Source organism: Hyperoodon ampullatus, assembly GCF_949752795.1.
Source record: "Hyperoodon ampullatus genome assembly, chromosome: 9".
NCBI classification, from domain to species: Eukaryota; Metazoa; Chordata; class Mammalia; order Artiodactyla; family Ziphiidae; genus Hyperoodon; species Hyperoodon ampullatus.
In genome coordinates, this window is record NC_136922.1 from 90,729,770 (window position 1) to 90,751,361 (window position 21,592).

Consider the following 21,592-nt stretch of genomic DNA (forward strand, 5'->3'; position numbering starts at 1 on the left):
TGGTGAAATCAATATGCAGTGTTTACATAATTATGACTATGTAAATTTTTTCTCACAGTTGAACTATATAGTATACAATAACCACTTTTCCTTTCTCATACAAATATTTTATTTTTCCTGAAATTACAATGACCTCAATCTTACATTTACTTATCTCCTATGTACCTATTATAAATGCTTTCCCCAAGAATATATCGGGTAATCTCTCTACTTGTCTTTTTCTTAAAATATCCTTCCTGGAGTCCTCTGTTCCAACCTCTACTGATTGTTTTCTTGACCAGCTATTGTCCTGGAATTTTCTTTCACCATCCTCATGGGACCACTTTCCCCTGTGTCATGGGTTTGCATCCTCTATTTTCTGATCCTTGTCTTCGAAGCTTCTTGGTTTCTAGTTTCAACCCCAACTTTTTTCCCCCTTTGCAGCATATAATCTCAAGAACTTAATAACTTCAGAATGAAATATGTTTTCATTCATTGTACTGGATGCCCAGTGGGCCCTTTGAATCTGGAAACTTTTGCCCTTCAGTTTGAGGAAACTTTAACATATTATTTCTTTTGTAGTGTCATTCCTACAATTTTCTGCAACACTCAGATGTTGGATATTTGATTGATTCTCTAACGTTCTTATCTTTTCTCTCCTTTTTTCCATCTTGTCTTTTTCTTCTACTTTTCTGCAAGATTATTCTAAACTTTATCCTCCATTTCTGGAAGTGAATTTTTATAAATTTCTGTCATAGTATTTTTCATTTACAACAGTTCTTTCCTGTTCCCTGCAAATACCTTTTTACAGCACATTTCTCTTGTTTCGTGGCTACAGCATCTTCTCTTATCTCTCTGAGAATGGTAATTATAGTTTTCTTGAAGTTATATGGTAATTATAGTTTTCTTGAAGTTTTTTTTCCGTTCCTCACCCTGCGTCTTTTTCCTCTGAGTTTCTTTTTTCTGTTGTCCTAATCTCTCTTTCAGAGCCTTTCCTTAACTTGATGTTCAGTATTTAAGAGTGAGATGCTAAACAGCCAGTTGAAAGTTCCTGTGCACAGTTCACAAAAGGGCCTTGGGTGTTAAGACAGACATTTCCGGAGTTCCTCAGATGTTGTGCCTTTAGATTTTTTTCCGTGAGCATGCCAGTTTCCCTGGAGTGGAATCCCCCAGTTTCCTTTCTGTGGAGTACAAACCTGACTGTGAGAGTCCTGGAGCCCCGCAGAGTGAGGGGTCGGGGCTCAGTGTTCCTTGAGCAGACGTTCATTTCAAAGTCTGTTTTCAGCACATGGCATCTTTTCTGTCCACTGCTTTGCCTGACATTCTGAGGCCAGCCTTTCTCTTCAGAAAATAAACTTCCAGTTTCTGTCTGGCTGAGGGAGGGGTGTGCATCTGGCTGGGGGGGTGGAGAGAGGAGTATCTGGGTTTCTAACTGTTCCTTACTCAGATTTTTAACCAAACCTGTTTTCTGCTCCATCCCTCACCCTCAGAGTTTCCCAGAGCTTCCAAATCCTGAGTTATTCCTGGTTTTGAGGCTTGAATCGGCTTCTTTCTTGTCCATCGGCCTTCCGCTCTACAGGGCCAGAGTTCAGTTTCTCATCTCTGGTAAGTCAATTATCAACCATCCATCCATTTTCCATATTTCAGAATTTGGCTGACATCGGATTATGTTGATTCCTTTCCAGCACTCTGCCCTGTAGGATTTATTTATGACTTTTTCTTTCTTTATTATTATTTTGATGAGGTTTGGGAAAGAGGCAGAAATAAATGAAGGTTGTGCATTTGATCTGAGGAGTTTAACCGTATCCTCAAAATTTTTCAGTCTTTTCATTTGTACATTTTGTTTTTTATGATTTAAGAATCCTGCCATACTCTATCTTAAAAATATTCTCCTACAATTTTTCCTAACCATTTTCAAGTTTTGTTTTTCACATAGTCTAGTTTCTTTGGGTGTGGGTGGGAATTCTGAATCTAATTTTATTATTTTCACATAATCAATTGTAACCTTACCATGGATAGAATAGTCCACCATTTTCCCCCTGATCTGTAATGCCTTCACTGTTATTTTTTAAAGTTTCCATAAATGCTTGGGACTGTTTTTAGGCTTTCTACTTTATTCTATTGGTCTGTTTGTCTTATGTTAATTAGAATTGCCCCATAAATATATTAGTCCTCTTTTTTAGACCTTTACTTTTCCATATGACTTTTAGGATTGTTTTGTCAAGTTCTACAAAATATATCATTTAGGGATTTTAGTTGGAATAATAAATGCATGGGTTAATTTGAGGAGAGTTTACATCTTTATGGTTTTTAGGTTTGCCATTTATAAAAGTGCCATTTAGGCAGGCCTTTTACGTCCTTAAATCCAGGAAATAAAAATTTTGTAATTTTCTTCCACATGTTTTGTTACATTTATTCCCAGCTAGTGTACACTTTTGTTAGTAATATGAATAGCATATTTTCCCACTATATTTTAAAATGAAAGATGGCTGGTTACAGGAACTCTGGAGTTTTGCATACTGAACTTGATTCCAATAATCTTGCGAAATTCTTTTATTCTAATATATTTGATGATTCTCTTGAAATTTCTACATAGATAATCATGTCATAGAAAATAAAGACATTTGTTTTTCTTTCTAATTCCAATAGCTCCTATTTCTTTTTTTCTATTTCTTTGTCTTGGTTAGGACTTCCAGCCCATTTTTTAATTGTAAAAGAGATAGTATTCCTTCTTGTCTTTTCATTGATTGTACCGGGAATACTTTTAAATATCATCATTAAGCATGATGTTTGCTCTATATTTCTGGTAAATGTCTGTCATTATGTTTATAAAGATTCTATTGCTAGTTTTTTAAGAGCTTTTTTTTCTATAAGTGATTACTAATTTTACCAAGTATTATTTTTTATCTATTGAGATGATCTTTCTCTTTTCTTTTTTCTATTTTTTTAAAACTTTTAAACTGCTAGTAGTGTATAATATGTCAGTAGATTTTTCAGATTTTGACCATCACAGCATTGGCCTTGTCTTCTTTTTCTTTGCACAGTTAGATTCAATGTGCTAATTTTTTCATCTACGTTCGTAAGTACACTTAGTCTAATTTTCTTTTCTTTTCTTTTTTTTTTTTTACTGTTTTTGTTGTCCAATTTTGGTATCAACAGTCTACCAGTCTGATCTGAGTGTTTTATAAACTTGAGTCTCTGGACATACTTCATTTGAGGAACAGTAGGTGTGTGGGTTGGTTGTGGGAGCGTTGTTCTACTGTCTTTTAAAATGTTTGAAATATCTGTTCAATTCAATAAAGTAGATATTTTAAGCTGGAAGAATGTATATTTTTCATGGAACTCAATGAAGTGATTTTAATTTTGAATGAAAAAAGTATGGCTTGCTTTTACTTTCCCAAATTGACACACTAGCAAAATAAAACTGCTTACTACTGATCTACATGATCGCAAATACTCAGTTGGAACTGAAAAAATACAGTGAATCATCCAGATGTTTCCAAATGTCTTTTTAGATTTGTTATGGTTTGATCAGGTAGATATATCCTACGCTAGGCAAGCTGTTCTTTATCTGGGATGATCCAAGTGGGAAATAAATTCCACAGAAATTTCCTATATAAATCCTGTATTTTTAGTGTCATTTACAAATGACTTCTGGAAAAAGTGAATACTATTCAAGTAAAGTTTCCCATGGCAGAGATTGGCAACATATATCTCTTTTCTCTCTTTTTATTCCCTTTCATTTCTTTTTTATTCCTGCTTATTTTTTAAAAAGTAAAAGTAAAAAAAAATGAAAAAAGAATTTTTCTGTATCATGGTGTATATTACATGCAGTTTGTTAAATTTTTCTTCCAACTATAGAGTTCCTGTACAATAAGTCTATCTTCAAATACACAAAATAGGCTGAATGCTCATCCACAAAACACTGTATTCAGAATTTATCTAGGGAAACATATGTCTCTTTTCTAAAGACATAATCCAAAAATATTTAGCCATTTATCTCCTAAAAACCATGCAAAATGCATGTCCTTTCCATGTTTCCTGCTGATAATATTTTCCCCATTCATAGCACAACTTTTCTTTCCTCTGGAAAGCTGGTACTTATTTTATTCATCAATGGCAAATTATGCCCTGATGCTGCTCAACCAAAGGGTATTACTCAAACAAGCAGGGAGAATGCTGCTTAGGATATAATCAGCAGTGGCCATGGAAAGCAGCACATTAAAACAGGCCTCATTGAGTTATGGTCCATACTGCCTAGAGATCACAGGCGCCAAACATCTCTGGACACAGGTCATATCTTCACACAGATTTCACCAGTTGAGTTGTTTTCAGAACTCACTGATGTCTGCCCTACAACGTCTTCAAGCTCAGCAGTTTACCAGACTACGAAGTGTTATTCTATCTTTACAACCTGTCCCCAGCAGCCCAAATGGGTTGTGTTCCCGAAGTTTATTTCCAAATCCATTTATTTGGGATCAGAAAACATTTTCCCATAGGAACAATTTTATAAACAGTGGTGTTCCACACATGCCTGGTTGAACCACAGCGTACTTGAAATGTAGCATTGACTGTCCTATACCCACAAGCCATTATTTATTCTGCTTCCCTGGGAAAGTGCATTCTGAGTTTTAACTTGGGATGCCTGAAGTTCACCTCTCCCTCTGCCTGGTAGTCTTTGCTGTAGCTTTTTTTTAGGCTGTGCTGCAGCAGCAGTTGGGAAGAGGGGATAGAGTAGCCTTCCCCCCGAAAAGATGAGTGTAGGTTGACATAGATGTCTCTGGGTAACTTGTTAGTACTTTAGGGCTGAGGAAGGAAGCCACCATAGGGATCAATCACTTCCCAAGCCTTCTGAGTGAGGCACAAAGGGCAGGGACTTTTTCCTAAGTAGAGATCATTTCTAATTTGGATCTTCATAAATAGGGAGAGGCTTATATGGCAAAACCTAAGATTTTTGAAGACCATGCTCCTGGACTTGTAATTAGCCAGGGAAAATATTTTAACTCCTCTTAGCCAGTGATGAAACAGTCTCCAAACGCAGAGCAATACTGAACGAGGCAGAGCACCTAGAGCACCCAGACCCAGGCCTGACAAATAGGAAGTGCTCATAGTCTCTGGCTGTTGAATTAAGCACTGATCGACTAATTGCGTGAATTCTATATTGAGAAGTATAAGACCACAGAGTATATATACACATGGGCTAGTTAATTTCATTTCCATTCAGCATCTCCTAATTCTGAGCCTCTCATAGCACACATCCTACCCAAGAAAGAGTTGGTTGGAGTCCTTTCAAGAAGTCACTATAACATCAGGGTCATCTCTGTGGGCATATGCATCCGTCTACACCAGCTCCCAAGCAGGTGCTGGGTTCCTTCATACCCTCTCTGTTGTGCTTAGTTTCTAGCAATATCTCTCTGTTGCCAAATCTGAATAAACAAAGAGGAGGGGGAGGGAGAGAGAAAGGTGATGTGGAAAACCAATGAGGATAGCCAAGCCCATAGGATCCTGCCTAGCTGAGTTTCTGGCAGCACACTCGTTCTGGCAAACATTACCTACTAAAAAAGACCTAAGGTTTTTTTTTATTAGTTGTTTTTATAACACACGTAGACATATTTTAGGAGGCTGTGCCTCTTTCAGGTTGAAATCTAGCCTGTACATCAGACCTGAGTCCTAGCCATTTCAGGCTTTAAAATTACATACACAATTTAACTTCATTTTGTATGTATGACTACTTTTAAAAGAAATACGCTATCAAGGATCCCTCAATTAAAAAGCCTTCCCCACCTCCACCGCAGTAAACTTACGGACTGTTAAGTTTCATGGACCGTGCTTGCTTTTTTAAAGTTCCATTTGTGTTCTACAAGACAGCCTCTTTCTCCAAGATTAACATTTCTTATGATTGTTCCTGACAATGGATTCACTTCCAGAGGCCCTGCTAAGGATAACCAAAAAAGGGCATGTAGCAGGCTGGTTTTGGCAGCCTGCACGCAGCTTCAGAGCTTTTTAGGTCTTGGTTTTTCTGATGAGTGATTTCCTGAGCATGCCTAGGGAATGACAGGCATCTCCACAGGCAGGCTGCATCCACCTCGGCTGGGGTGTCGTCATTGGCTGCCTATTAGAAAAACTACAGGACAATGCATACCACCGATGCCGACTGTAAACATAGGGGATATGTGTTCACTTAGCATGGACTTCTGGGAGGGGCTAAGGAAGGGCGGTCTGGAGTTTTATTGAATAGAGCAGTGTGTATTAGGCTGCCTGCCTGCCTGCCCTCTTGCTGTGCTTCTGCTTAAAGAAATCAGTCCTTCCTTTCCGACTTAGTCCCTGGGAAGAAGTTTCAGCCTGAGAGGTAAGGCACAGAGGGCTTTCTTATAATCTCCTCCAGAGAGTATGGGGACTTTCTCCGGGTTTCAGTCAACATTCCTGGCCAAGGTAGCTGGAGATGCAAGATTGTAAACGCCAATAAACCATGCAAATTCTCAGAGCCAGACCGGGCTTTGCTGCCCTGCAGATGTTCCCGGAAGACAAACAGGATGAGATCTCAAGTTTTGTTCTTAGAGTTGGGACGAGAGGAGCGATTATATAGAGACTTATATTCAGGGACCACTGGCAACTTTGATAAGATAGCCTTTTGTTCAGGAGTGTCATGGGGGTTATACCTGATAGCCATAGGTCAGTGTCAGTAGCCGTTCTGTGCCTGTCTGCTCACACCAGCAGTCTCTCCTGCATCTTTTATTATCAGAGATTTAAAGAGGTTTTGCTTTAAAAAGAACAATAACTTTTTAGCTTGATGAGAAGCCAAAAAGTGATAATTTTTAACCAAAGTCATTTACATTTTATTCTGCTACCAGTGTTTTAAGACTAGACTTCTAGAGCTGCAAGGAAATAAGGTCAGAGGGGGGAAGAGCACTGGCATGTAGCACCGGCTGCGTTAATGTAACTGATCTGATATTTGCTGAGACAGAAGATGCCTCCCATGATCTGTTTCCTATAAAACCTAATAATGAGAGAATGCATGTGCTAGAGGGTGTGTTTTTAGAAATCGCATTTAACATCCGACCAAACTATTTCTTAAGAGATCTTATTTTCTGTTTGAAAGCATGCCTGAGTGTCACTAGAGAATTTGAAAAAGGTGTAGGTTGCAAGTGTGTTCTGAAAAGGGAGGAAACAGCCTTTCATTTCAAGATAGTCCGACATATTGGGGCATCTTAAACAGTAGTACAAGGCAGCTAGTTGGTAGTAGCCTGGAATTCCTTTTAGAGAGAGCTGATTGTAAAGGGTGGGGGAATTTTAGTGCTGTAGCAACGCATGGTCAAAAAAATGGGTGAGAACAAAGTACTTGGTATTCATGGATCCCTTCGATTAATAGGGCTATGCAGATGGACTTGTAAACTGAAATAGTAAAATCCTTCTGATGTGTTTGGCAAAACCAGACATGGATGTCTAGAACTTAAGTGAAGACTAGGTGGTATGTAGCAAGAAGGGCAAATCTGATCTTTTTAAAAAAAATAAACCTGGATGTTAAAGGTTTCCAGCTCCAAACGACTGACTCAGTTTGATTTTATTCCATGGATAGAGGTGGTTTTGTGTTGCGATTCATTAATCTCCTCTCTTTGTATTTAAAAGTTTGGGGATAATTTTCTTGAGAATGCCTCCCTCTCCTTCTAGAAGTGATATATGAGTACAGAATTCCCTGTGAATTTCTTTTCCTGGAACAGTTCTGAGTAAGTGTGAAAGAAAGGCTGCAGGCAAAAGCTATAGTTTGATTATTGTCCTTCCCTCAAAGAGATCAAGTTCCAAACTATTTTCACAGTGTTTTTAACGTCAATCAAAATATGGAGAGCCATTTCTTTTTCAACTGTTCTCTAAGCCGTGTAGGGAATGCAATTTGGAAGGAAATCTATAATCTTGGGATTTGAGGATAAATTCCATTTTGAAACCAACATCTCCGAATCCCTGAGAGTTCAAACGTTGCTACCACCGCTCTCTCCCGTCCTCCTCGTGTGCTCTCTCGCCCCCAACAACCAGAAAAACACATTTTTTCGAAATAATGCTTTAAATGTTCTACTCTCCATAGTGATGGAACAAGGGGATTTGGATATTTTACTTTATGTAGGACTTTAGGCCACTCTTTGTGCTACTTTCCTCTTGTTGAATATTAGCTAGGACACATCTCCCCAAATAGGGAGGTAAACGGAGCACAGTGAAACCACGGTGCAAAAATTTTCATTTCATTAAAGTCATTCAATAAAGAAAAATACAATGGCAAAAGGCTGGAATAAAAAGTCACTAATAAAAAGTTGATCTTAGCACACACAAGGAATGTACTATGAATTGATCCATAGGTAACAGGCTGGGTTGTTTCCATTGTTCAAAACCAGAAGAATGCACAATTTAAATAATTAGGATCAAAAGATTGCTTTAAATAAATACACAATTCTTACATGAAAGTTAAGAGAAGGTTCAAACTGAAGTTTAAAGGATTTAAGTGAGATACCTATAAGTATGCCCTGACAGTGAGGCTATTAGCAATGCTAATTGGCTCCTACGATTGGCCTGAGGATCTCCTGCTCTGGGGCAGATGGTATAGGGTGGTCCTGTGTTCAGCCATGGAAAGTTCCAGAGTCCAGCCTACATATTTTCTGTACTGATAAGTAAAATGTACCTTAGTAGGCCTTTTCTTAGAAACACATGTAGTTGTCTCCATTTGTCATTTTCATGGTAGGATGGTTACTAGTTAGTCATTCTTTAGCAAGACAAAAAAGTTACTTAGACATGGGCATGAGGAGGGATTAGCTGGTTGCCCACCTGCCTGCAGTCTATCACATGTCTCAGAAACGTGGTAGGGTGAGGCCCCGTGGTAGGGTGAGGCCCCGGTGGGAGACAGGGGAAAATGCTGACGAAGTGGTATGCAAATAGCATGGTAGGACTAAGGAGGAGGTTAGAAAGATGCTGCCAAAGAATTTTCAGACTTTAAAAAAGAGTTTTCTGGGTAAATTCTCTCAAAGCCCCAAAATAGAACCATTTGCTCCTTACTGAAAGTCCTTCATCCATCAAGTTAATCCAGGTTTATTATTGGAGAGAGGCTTATAGGTTCTGAGTAGTTGGTTAATTTAAAGAGATACTTGTAGCTCTGGCTTCACTCAAGAGAGGTCAGTCCCAGTACTGGTTCCCCTATTTAAAAAGCCCAAACCTTTGAGGGGAGTCATCAACTCATTGACCTCATCTGTAGAATGGGCATTCTAATGTTTCTCGCACCTCCCACAGTGGTTAAGATGTGTAAATGAGAGGAAGCTGTTCACCCCCTCTTCTCTATAGGCTATATACTTCACTGCCTACAGTTTGAGTCCTCTGGACATTATGCTCATTTTGGCTGGTATCTCCACTTCTTATCTATTTTCCCTAATTATCTGCTCCTTCCTTCCTCATATTTGAGGACCCTTGAGTGACACCTTCTAGATCCTACTTCTTTCTAAAACCCTGAACCCAGAGTTAGGGAATACTGGTCCACCCCAATGTTGTCTAAATTTTGACTTTGGTAATCCGAGACCAGGAGGACACAGGTATCAGGAGGCCAATAAGACGGGTCGTCAATGGTGTAAAGCCGTATCCAGGAACCTGAAGATCTAGTTGAATGGAAGACCAGTGACAAGGTGCTGACAACAGAAAGGCCTTAGTAAATGAGGCAGCTTCTCTGCCTCCAGCCAAAAGCATGGAACTAATCCCAGCATGTCAAGCCTGGGCCTTGTAAGGAGGCTGAGGTAATCAGGAGCACCTGGCTGTGGTTCCTGTTGGTATTGAGACCAGACTGCTCCCTGGATCTGCCCTCTCGTCTCTGTTTGCCTCAGTCTTTAGTACCCCCACCTGGGTCCCCTGTAATTGACCCTGGGTGGCATCCCTCACTTCCCTCCCCCAGGCCTCCGCCTCTACCAGATTCTCTAGTTCTTCCACCCCCAGTCCAAACAGGGGGTTTTCCTGATCCAACACTGACAGCTTGCAGTGGCCTGGCTCTAGGATGAAGTCCAGACAAAAGCAGAAGGGTCAAGCCCGGATATGTTCGAGGCAGGGGAACGCCTCGTCACATTTTTAGGCCAAGGGAGAAAGGTTAGAGCGGACAGAGGAGATGGTAGAGCCATTTCCGTGGTAAAGAGCCACTCTGCTTCTCACCCCCAACTCACAGCTGGCTGGTGGTGGGTGAGTGTTGTGAGCGGAGGGGAGAAGGAAAGGGTGACGGGGGGCTGTGAGGTAGAGGTGACGGGGCTGCCCGGTCAGCTGTTCTTCCCTGTGTTGTTGTTGTTTTCCTCCTGGACATCTTCGAGAACCTGATAAAAACTCTAAGCCCTCAAGGTCCTTTGCGAACCCGCCTTTCTGACCGACCTGTGAGAAACCCTTGAGCCGGGGGAGGTCGGGGGTGGGGAGTGAGGTAAAGTCTTGATCCCCAGTGGAGACAAGGGTGGATGGGACCAAAACATGAGAGGAGGTGTCCTTTCTTGTTTCCCAGATTCTTTGGAAGGAAGACAGGAAGGTGTAAATACACACAAATATAGAAGGAGATTACCTCATATGGCCTCCATTTCAAAGAAAAGGAGATCATCTCTAGAGAAGCAGTTTTCTGTGGGGAGCTTAGGGACTGGAGAATTCAGGAATGGCTGCTGTTAAGTGTATGCTAAGAGCTTAATAAAAGGATTGCTAAACAGCAGTGAGGGAATGGCTGAAGGAAAATGAGTATCTGGGGGAATATTTTAGGTGAATAGGGTGTTCTTATTAAGCACTCATTTTAGTATACGGCTTTCCTTTTAAAAAATATATATATACCAACGATGGCTAACTTGATGATAAATTACTTTTTAATCATTTCCTGAGGCTTCTAGCATTGTTTTGTGAATACGTGGATGAAAGCACTTGACTGTAAGGAAGTCATCTCACTTGGAGAAAGACATAGTAAGTAGGAACGTGTAATTAGTTCCTTTTACACCCACATGTAACATTCCCTCTCCCTTGTCTCAAGCTGGGGAACTAGGCAGATTTCACCTGAGTGCTAAAGAGGGGCAGGACCAGAGCAAGCCTGGAACCCCCAGCCAGGGACCCAAGGGCCAGAAATATCAAGGACTTTAGTTCCACTTGTGTCAGGAGGGTCTAAGCCAGAATGGACATAAAATAAACCCATGGGCTAACATGTGAATCATAGCCAGGTAAGAAAAAGAGAAACAGCAAAAATCAGAAGTCAGGAGGTTAAAAACCAAGAGCTTGCTTAGCAAGGTAGTGTACAGACAGGTATGGTGACATATGTGAGAGCTCTTGACACTGTGTTCGGAACAAATAGACCCTTTTATTAATAAGCTTCAGTAGTTTGAGTAATGGCGCAGAACTATAAGATACATGTGGAATAATAAAGGGATGGAATCACAAGGAAATCCAAGAATAGAAGCCAAGATAGGGCCAAAGTCCAAAGAGAATGGGGCTGGAATCAAGGTGGGTCAAAAAATCTCAGCAGAGGTCTCTGTGCTGCCATTAATGTAACTCAGCTGCAGCACATGTGGCTGCTGCTTTTTGTCGTTCTGCAGACTGGAAAATTCCTTCTGTGCTTCCTGGTTAAATTCTGAGAGAGGAAATCTGATTGGTTCAGCTAATAACTATTGTCTTTGGCAAATCCCTTAGCGGAGGGAACATCAAGGGTTACTGACATGCCTATGGATGAATTACCAGTGTGTCTGTCTGCAGTAGTCACCCCTGGGGGAGAAAAAGCCCAGTGGGTGGGCTTCCCTGGTGGCGCAGTGGTTGAGAGTCTGCCTGCCGATGCAGGAGACACGGGTTCGTGCCCTGGTCCGGGAGGATCCCACATGCCGCGGAGCGGCTGGGCCCGTGAGCCATGGCCGCTGAGCCTGCGCGTCCGGAGCCTGTGCTCCGCAATGGGAGAGGCCACAACAGTGAGAGGCCTGCGTACCGCAAAAAAAAAAAAAAAAAGCCCAGTGGGCAATTTTAGTTAGAAGAGAAAGTTAGGCATGGAAAGCAAATTAGCTGAAATATCTGACAGCTATCAATGAATATCATTTGAATTTTTATGTGACTGAATTCCTAGAGAGGCAAACACCCACTGTCAGGGTCATACAGTTCCTGATTATCACTTTGGTATGGCCTGATGAACCGATCTTGAAGGAGTTGGCCTGGAAGCTTGTACCACCAATAATTGAAAAGATAAGAATTACCCATTTTAGAAAGATTCTAAAGAAAAACACTTGAGTATTTTCATATGAGTCATAGGTGTGATATGGCTTCCCACAAAGTAAGGCAATCTTTAAAATTAAATATGTAATGACTTAATAATGTTAATAAATGAAAAGAACTACATCTCAATGTAAATCACAGTACTTAATAAGTTTAATGCATAAAAGCTAGGATACTCTTAATCAAGGACATTTCAGTTCTCGGCAACATTTGCAATGTAATCTTTCAGTCACTGAACACATGTCTCAGTGTCTATCAAGGGGAGTGAGAGAAGTTCTGGGCTGTTCTCCAGGGAAGTATTGACAAATATGCAAACAGGGGTGAGCATCAAAGGCCAGAGGTGGTCGAGAGAACAGAATATGAGGAACAGATAAGGGATCTGGAGCTATTTATCCCAAAGGAAAGAAAATGTAGGGGCCACATGGATGTCTTTCAAACATTTGAAGAACTTTTACGTAGAGAGGGGAGAAGGCATTTGTGTTTCTCAAGACAGCAGAACTGAATACATAAGATTGATAGATTTTTTAAAAGCTGTGCAGGGCCTTAGGAGTCATTTAGCCCACGGAGTGCCAATAATTTTTCCTCTGTTTGCCACCTTTAAACAATTGGTAGTGACCATCTGGAATACTGTGTTGAGAAGGATTCTGAGGCTGAGTTTAAACTCGCTGTGGGCAAAAAACGCTGTCATTGATAGTGACGTCTGTTGTGGAAGAAAAGGGCCATTGCTACTCAAGTACCCTGTATTTCATGTGACTGATATGGTCTGTAGGTTCCTAACCTCTGCACCTTGGATCCCTGGGAGGCCACTAAATTATTGCAATAGGTAAACAAGTCCATATATGCAGCAAATGATTTTGACAAACTGAGTAAACAATGTGTGCTACTGTTTTTCTAATTTATAGATGCCTTATGATGACACAAATGTCAATTTATTTTAAATAGTTATTGAATTCATAGTAGCTTTTGGTATTGTGTTTTCTCAATCAGTGGACCTAAAACATGTAATTATATTGTGTGGGGGAAGTTTGGGGCAAGAAATTTGGGATCCTGAGAAGAAATTCTTAAAAAGAAAATGAACCAGTAATCTATTTTTCATTTTCCAGATGAGAAACTAAAGCTTAGCCACATCGAGTAAAATTATATACGTATTTGTAGGTTTCTTTGATTCATGTCAGTAAGATTCGTAAGGGCAGGAAACATTTATTTTTTTCATTAATATATACCTAGTGTCTGGCACATCACAGAAGCCCAGTAAATATCTGTTGAATGAAAGAACAAACCAAGTGACTTGCCCAAGGTCTCCCAGTTAATTAGTGGCAAAGGTGGTTCCAGAACACACATCTCCTGAGTCCCACACTGTTAACCTTTCAGTACACCAGATTGTTTCTCCTGATAGCACGAATGTGCCATTTTAACAGTTTACGGATTTGGATTGTACAATGCAGCCTGATTTGCTTATAATCCAGGAGATCTTAACCAGTGTCTTAATTGGAGTCAACTGTAGGGTTTTCTGAAAACATACATCCCTGAGACCCATCCACTGGGGTCCAGTTTGTGAGAACTCCCTGATGATTCTGCTAAAACATCCTGACTGAGAAACAGTTCTGTACATCTATGCTTAAAATAACTTATAGTAGGTGCATGGAGTCACTTATTCCTCAGAAGCCTAGTTGTTTAGTTTCAAATAATTTCTTTCTAAAAGTTACAGCTGTCTAGTCCAAATAATCAGTTTTGATGAAGAGTCCCTCCAGAAGCACTAGAATATTTATCTGAAAATTCCTCCAGCTTCCAGTACTCTTGGTTTGGCTGCAAAGTTATCAACCCGGCAAGGTCAAGTTTTCTGATGAGATTTCCAGTGTTTGCTTTTGTAAAGCATTGAAAATGTGGCAAGAATAAAATTTCTCATGGTATTTCCACTTCCTGTTCCAGCCACCATTACTAAGTGAAATTTAGGCTTTGGGGGAGGGGTAAATTGAGGAAAAATTGTCTCTTTAAGTATTCCTGTCCTTAGGATGTTTTGAAGATTGGTTACTTTAGATATTTAACTTACCAAGAAAAACAGAAAATGTTTTTCTGTCTTCTCCACTTTGTGGTAAGGAATGTACAAATCCTTAGTGGGAATAGGGGAGAAGCTTCCTCCACTCCCACCGTTCATCTCCTCTGAGGCTGGGGCCTTAGGTGCTTCCCTGGGTGGCCCTTTCAGAAGCCTGTGAGCCCTAAGAGACAAGAGGCCTCAGGTTCATGGAAAGGGGGAATAATTTGCTTTTGCAGGACAGAAAATCCATCTCTAGGGTCTTCCTTTACTCAACAGTCAGGAGTTACATCCTCTGTATTGCGCAGAAGAATCTACCATATTCAGAGCACCGAGTACATAAATTATATTCACTAAGGATTGTAGGGCTAAAACTGTCTCTGCATGAGCAAACTGGCCCAATAAGAATGCCAGAATTGTTGCTATATTTGTACCGACGGTATTTGGTTTACAGAGCAGCGCTTCCACTGTGTACAGGAAAGCAGAGCTTGCTGGAAAAGAGCAGCTAAAAAGGAGTTAGATTAGGACCCACATCTGCATAATGACACAACAGTGACTCAGTCTCCTTTTCCCCTGAACTGTCTCCCTCTCCATGCTCCCTAAACAGTGGTGTGTGGAGCCAGCTCACACTAGCTCCCAAAAGCCAACTGTTAAATTTTTAAGATTTTGAGAACTAGTTGTTACACACTGTCATTATTAAAAATTAAATTATATAGACTTCTGGTTAAATAAATTGTATCAAAACCATGGTAATAAATACTCAAAACTCATCCCTTCCTAATTATTTTACATTTTACTACTATCTGTGCTCTCAAGGTTAGTTACATCTATTGTGTCCATATGATGGAAATACTACCAAATGCTGTGCAAGAGAACTTCTTCTCCCAGTTCTTCATTCACGGATGTCATGTTGGGAGCTTGAGATCAACCACGATGGAAGTATTGACACCCTGGAAATTAGCAAATGCTACAAATCAGAGTCTCCTCACCTGCCAACCCCCAAGGCTTGTTATCAAACATTTACTAGCACACCACTGACCCTAAGGTATCAAGTCAGTAAAATTAGCCTCTACCCTGAAGAGCCAATCAGGATACCTTTGTTGTTTAGTTACATGCATATTCATAACGTATGCTTATGAATGCCTATTTGTTTCTTCACTCGTTTATTATTTCCTATGCTCCTAGAACATAAGCACCATGAAATCAGAGACTTTGTCTGCGTTTTTCCGGTGCTGTGACTTGAGCCTAAAAAAGTGCCTTGACCCACATATAGTGGGTGTTTCATATGTGAGTTAAATGAGTAAAGGAATAAATGTCCATAATTTCTTCTTGATAAGAAAGCTGAAACCAATATTCATGTTTGAATTCATTGATTCCTCTCTAATTGTATCAGTACTGAGTGCTTACAGCAGCGCCTGACACAGGCCAAGTAGCAAATCAAATAAATAATCTTCATAACAATCAGATTTACAGATGAGGAAACTGAGTTATAATCAGGCTAAGTAACACATCTAACGTCACACAGCTAGTAAGTGGCAGAGTCAGGATTCAAACCTAGATAATCTGGCTCCATAGTCCACGTACTCAACCACCACACCGTGCTGCCTAATTACTCCATTTGATTTTGTGCGAGGCTCTGGGGATATGACTTATTTGAGAACACACTTTGAAATCAGGAAGACTTGAGTTTGAATCTCAAATTTACCATTTTCTAGCCTGTTTCTCCACCTATAAAAAGGAGATAATTGTTCCTCCATTTTGTAGTTGTTATAAGGACTATAAATAGTACCCCTAAACTGCTTTGCACATGATAGGCACTAAGTTAAAAATAGCTATCAGCCGTGGCTTCCTGTGGGGGCTGTCTGTAGGCATGGGGCTCATTTTAGTCCCCATGCCCTTAGCCACCCAGTCTCCCCAGTTGCCTACTCTACCGCCATCATGTAGATGGAGCAAAAGGAGCCCCATGACATGACGTCATGTCAAGTTCTTTAATGTCAGGTTCTCCGGGAAGTAGAACTAGGACCAATAGATACAGTTACAGGAAACCCTGTTTCAGGTCAGCATAAGCACTTTCTAAACTAGATCAGTCTCTGGAACTTGGACAACCCTGCTCTGCAGAGGCAGACAACCTCCACCATCCCTTTCAACCGCAGAGTTTTCTCCCCTACCCTTATCATTGGATCTGTGCTGCTTTTATTATTTTTAGTAAATTTATTTGTTTATTTATTTATTTTTGGCTGTGTTGGGTCTTCATTGCTGAGCGCTGACATTTTCTAGTTGTGGTGAGTGGGGGCTACTCTTCGTTGTAGTGCGCGAGCTTCTCATTGCGGTGGCTTCTCTTGTTGCGGAGCACGGGCTCTAGGTGTGCCAGCTTCAGTAGTTGTGGCACGAGGGCTCAGTAGTTGTGGCTCACGGGCTCTAGAGCGCAGGCTCAGTAGTTGTGGCACATGGGCTTAGTTGCTCCACAGCATGTGGGATCTTCCCGGCCCAGGGCTCCAACCCGTGTCCCCTGCATTGACAGGTGGATTCTTAACCACTGCGCCACCAGGGAAGTCCCTGTGCTGCTTTTAATATTCCAAATCATCTTTATCTAGTATGGCTAAAGGGTTTTATTATTCCCGAGGCTGGGTTGTTTTATAGGTTTTCAGTATTTTAGACATGGAGCGGGAGAGGGAGAGAGGAAAGAAGAGAGAATGAGAGAGGGGAGAAGACTGAGACTTATCTAGGGAAAAACGTACTGAACTTAGGAGGGAGAGCAAATAGAAATGATTGATAGTTATCCCAAGCCTTTTAGGTTAGAGATGGTTGGGAAGGTAAGCTAACTCATTCAACTACCTTGCTGGCATACTTGTTAGATGACAAGCACTGTTCTGGTTGAAGGTAACTACCTCAGGGCAGTAAAGTAAATTAAATAAGTTGCCCAAGGTCACACAACTGGCAAAGAGCAGAGCTAAATTCAACACTGTTCCCTGACTCCAACCCTTTCCATTTCCCTACAGCTGTCTGTTCTGTGTCTGTCCTGGGGAGAGCGACGCAAACCAGAGCAGGAGGTTTCCATAACCAGTCATTATAATTTGTCAGAGAGCCACTCTGCAGTTCAAGTAGACAAGCACATTGTCTTTCCCTGCCGTATAAGGAAGTGGGGCTAAACACCATTGCTTTCACTACTGACTCAAGAGGTTATTCAAGTGGGGGTTCGACAGAATGAGAACCTAGGCCTATAGCAGCTTTTAAAAAGAAGAAAAGAAAAGAAACGTGCAGAAATATTTTTGTGTTTTCTTTTTCTGGGAGCAGAGATCGTTTAACAAGCAGGTTACACCCTTTTCTCTAACTCAGCTCAAGGAGAGATAGTCTGGAACTACGTACTGAAGGATTAAACCCTTTGTCCGAATACGGCAAGCCGTTTTGGTGTTTGATTATGTCAAATTTAGGTACTCAAAAGGCCAAGACAGAGCTGATTCTATGAGGATCATGTGGGAAGTCCTCCACTTCAGTGACTGACTAAAGAAGTTAGGATCTACTTCCGTGCCAGCCATTCTCAGGGTACTTATTAATAAGGCTCCACAGTTTAAGTTTGATCTTCCTGCCCCAAACTCAGAATATTTCCGTGATCACCCTTTGCCATACCAATCAGTTCTAGTGGGAATTTCAGACCACAGGCCCTATAACCAACTCCATGGAGGGAGAAACTGAGGCATGAGCGGTAGAAATTATTTCCTCAGGATCGTCCAGTCCCATCTTGCCATAGGGAGTGCACATTCTTTCAGATACACCAAAGAAGCATTACTTAGTCTTCTTAGGGAAGTGGAAAAGCTGTAATTAGTCTGGTCAGCTTCTCGTAACTCCCATCTGTGAGCAGACTGCATCTGGGATATTAGTTTCCTAGGACAGACTGCTGTAACAAAGTACCACAAACTAGGTGGCTTAAACAACGGAAACCTATTGTCTCACAGTTCTGGGGACTGGAAGTCCAACATCAAGGTGTCAGCAGGGCTGGTTCCTCCTGAGGGCTGTGAGGGAAGGATCTGTTCCAGGCCTCTCCCCTTGGCTTATAGATGGCCGTCTTCATGTTTACATACCGTCCTCTCTGTATGCAAATTTCAAATTTCTTCGTCTTATAAAGATACCAGTCGTATTGAATTAGGGCTCGCCCTAATGACCTCACTGTAAGTTGATTGCCTCTGTGAAGACCCTATTTCCAAAAAAGGTCACGTTCTGAGGTACTAGGAGTTAGGACTTCAACATAAGAATTTTGAGGGAGACAAGATTCAACCCCTAATATGCCCCAATTCAAAGTGGTGGTAGAAATCTATAAGACGTATTTTCTGAAACTCTTAAGTGCGAAAGACCCACTTGCTGGTGGTAGTCCATCTTCCCTCTGGGTGTAGGGAATGCTTAGCTAGAAATCACTTGCCCTTTTGAACTTGCCCTTGACATTTACTTTCTGCCTTTCGCAATACAAAATTCTGATCCAGGAAAAAGTCAAAAGAGGTCTCTGAAATGACGCAGTGAAATGCAGCTTCACATACTGTGGCCTATCTGTGGAAGCCTGTGAAACCACAGTGGCAGACAGTCTGGTATGCGGCCATCAGAAGTGGGGGAGGGGGATTGGTGGGAAGGCTTAGTCGAAGCAGCCTGCAAGGCTCAGAGGCAGAGCGCTAGGAGGAGGTGAGCAGCTTTGGAGCAGCAGGCTGGGAGGCAGCAACAGATGGGACTTTGTGTGTGCCTACGCTGGGTGGAAAGCCAGGATCATAACCTCTAATCCCCAAGTACAGGGGAAAATATAGGAGCCTACACATATTTGTGTTCTGAATCATTTGTCTTTTGCCTTTGTTTTCTTCTATCTTTTCCCCATCCATCCTTAGGTTTTTATACACTTTTTCCTCTAAATGACCTTTCTAACTTTAACTGTGTTTGGCATAATTGCTTACAAATTGTCCACATATTATACCTGGTCTCCTTTCTTCCTTTTCTCTTTAGCCATTGTTTCCCTTTACCCCTTCCTTAAAGCTCTTCTTGGTGTCCATTTCCCAGCTTTAGTCCCGCTTACAGCTACTCTCTGTCTTAGGCCAGATGTGATCTAGAGAGAGGGTGATTCTATCATTTATTATCTAAACCAGGACACTTTTGAGAGGGAAAGGAGGAGCTATTAATAATTTTCCTAAAAAAGCGGTTCTAAATGGAGACTATCAGGGTAATTTGGGATGGACAGTTATCCTCCCCATGGCTATTTTCTGTCTCCCATAGATCCTACTTCACCTAGCAACAACTCCCTCTGTTTCTGGATCTTAAAGAGACAGCAACACCATTGATGTTCTGATTCTTCTTTTTATTTCCACCCCAAGAACCTTTTTGTATTTTTGTCATTGTGAGTTTCAATTTTCCCTTATCCCCTTCTCACCTCTTCTCTTTCCTCCACTCTCCTCCAGGTATTGTCTCACCACTTGAGTTCCTCTTCTTCCCTTTGTTTTGGTACAATCTTGACTGCATCTCAGGGAGGCCACATTTGTCTGCCGTAATACATGCAGGACAGATTGCCTGCATATTTGAAAACACACACACACACGCACAACCACCACCACCATTATCAAATGTTACACAACCACCACGACCATCACATGGGTCTCAAATGAGCCCTTTATTGGACTGTCCACCAATTCAGCACCTCTGCTCAGAGACTAGAACAATCTCTATACTACCTAAGCAGCCATACCTAGAACTATCACAGAGACATGTTCTGTATATGTGTCTAGGATCTTAACAGGACACGTTTTCAATGTGTGTACATGTATACCCTTTTAGAGTTGAAAATATATAGCCTGAAAAAAAAAATTAGTCAAAGCTGACTGTGCGTTGCCTTCATTATGACTTCAGTAATCTGGATTATTTTAGCCTCTAAAGTAATATATACCAAAAGCCTAGTAATGGCTGCTATAGGCTTAACATATGTAGAAATAAACTTTGAAGTAACAAGATAGAATAAACATTGACTTAGATCCCTTTCAAATGTAGTTCTTTTTATGATTCAGTCATAATTTATGGTTCATTCTGAAAAATCGCTTCAGCTATCAGTCAGGGTCATGCAAGGAAGCTCCTTGTCAACTCTAAAATGAGAAAGACAGAATAGTTTCCTCTTGCGAATTACTGGAAACCAAGCTCTAGATGTCTGAAATACTTGACAGTATAGCACTGTGTCAGCTGGAAAAAGCCATTCTTGTCCTTTTATTTATTTACTTATTTTAGAGTTTTGATCATAATTTTCTCTCCTTTTTTTAAGTACTCTAAAAATTAATAAATGAGGGGAAAAACGGTGAAAGAAGATACTTTACGGAAGTGTCTGCTTCCCTCCTTTCTCCTCCCACTCCTAGTCCTCCTTCCCTTTTCCCCTCCCCCCTCCTTCTTCTTCTTCTATTTTTTTTTTCTTTTTTGAAGATGATAGGGAGTAACTCATTCGAAAATGAGATTTCATTATAGCAAAAGTAGAGAATTTCCACTAAATCCTTCTGGTTTGATTTTGGAGTCTATGGGAAAGGCTGACTCAGGATGAACTGTTACATCCTTCACTTGTTTTGAGGTGTAATGTACACACAGTTGTAATATACATACAATGAAGTGCACTAATCTTAAGGGCACAGCTGGAAGAATTTTTACATATGTATACACCCATATAACCATTCCCCAGATCAAGACAGAGATGAATTTCGTCCACAAGGCTCCCTGGAGCCCCTCTCCCCATCGCTGTACCCAGGCCTAGGGAACCACTGCTCTGGCCTCTGTCGCCTCCATCACCTGTTCCTGGACTTCATGAAGTGGCACCCTGTGTGTCTGTGAAAGATCCCCCGTTCACCCATGACCCTGGCTGCCGTGTCGTTCGATCTTTCCCTTGCTTTGCTGACAGTCCATTGAACGATTATATGCCAGTTTGCCTGTTGGTGAACAATTCAGGTCATTTCTGGCTTTTGGCGATTATGAGTAGAGCGGCTAGTCATGTTGTCGCACTTCTCCTGGTGGATCACAGCGTGGGCTACACCTTCAGCACTCAATTCTGCGGCTTTTTCCGCGGGAAACGGAAGCGCGGGCGCAACACTGACAAGGCAGCGCTCAGCCCCTCTCTGATTTCCTTCTTCTATTTTTTGTTGTTGTTGTTGTTTCTTCTCCCATTGAGATTTATTCAGTTGGAAATGTTCTGTTGCTGTTGGGTAGCCATATGCTTTAACCATGATGTTGTTATGTCTCTCTTACTTAGATATATCTTCTTTAAAAGATTGATGATAAAAAAAAGGAAAAATAAAATTTTCAAGCACACTCTGCAGGATAAGTATATAGTTATGGCAATGAGGGAATGGAAATATCTAC

At 41.1% G+C, this 21,592-nt stretch overlaps 1 protein-coding gene across 2 annotated transcripts in view; it reads left to right on the top strand.

The window, feature by feature from the left end:
- The first annotated feature begins 1,565 nt into the window (after positions 1-1,565).
- CALD1 (caldesmon 1) overlaps positions 1,566-21,592 on the top strand; it is a 184,845-nt gene continuing 164,818 nt past the window's right edge. Inside the window, exon 1 of one of the 2 annotated variants that reach the window (XM_079711081.1) lies at positions 1,566-1,584. The gene's annotated coding sequence lies outside the window, so the exon portion shown is untranslated. Of the gene's footprint in view, positions 1,585-6,239; positions 6,329-21,592 lie in introns of those variants that run through there. The other variant, XM_079711078.1, reaches the window with a different exon arrangement.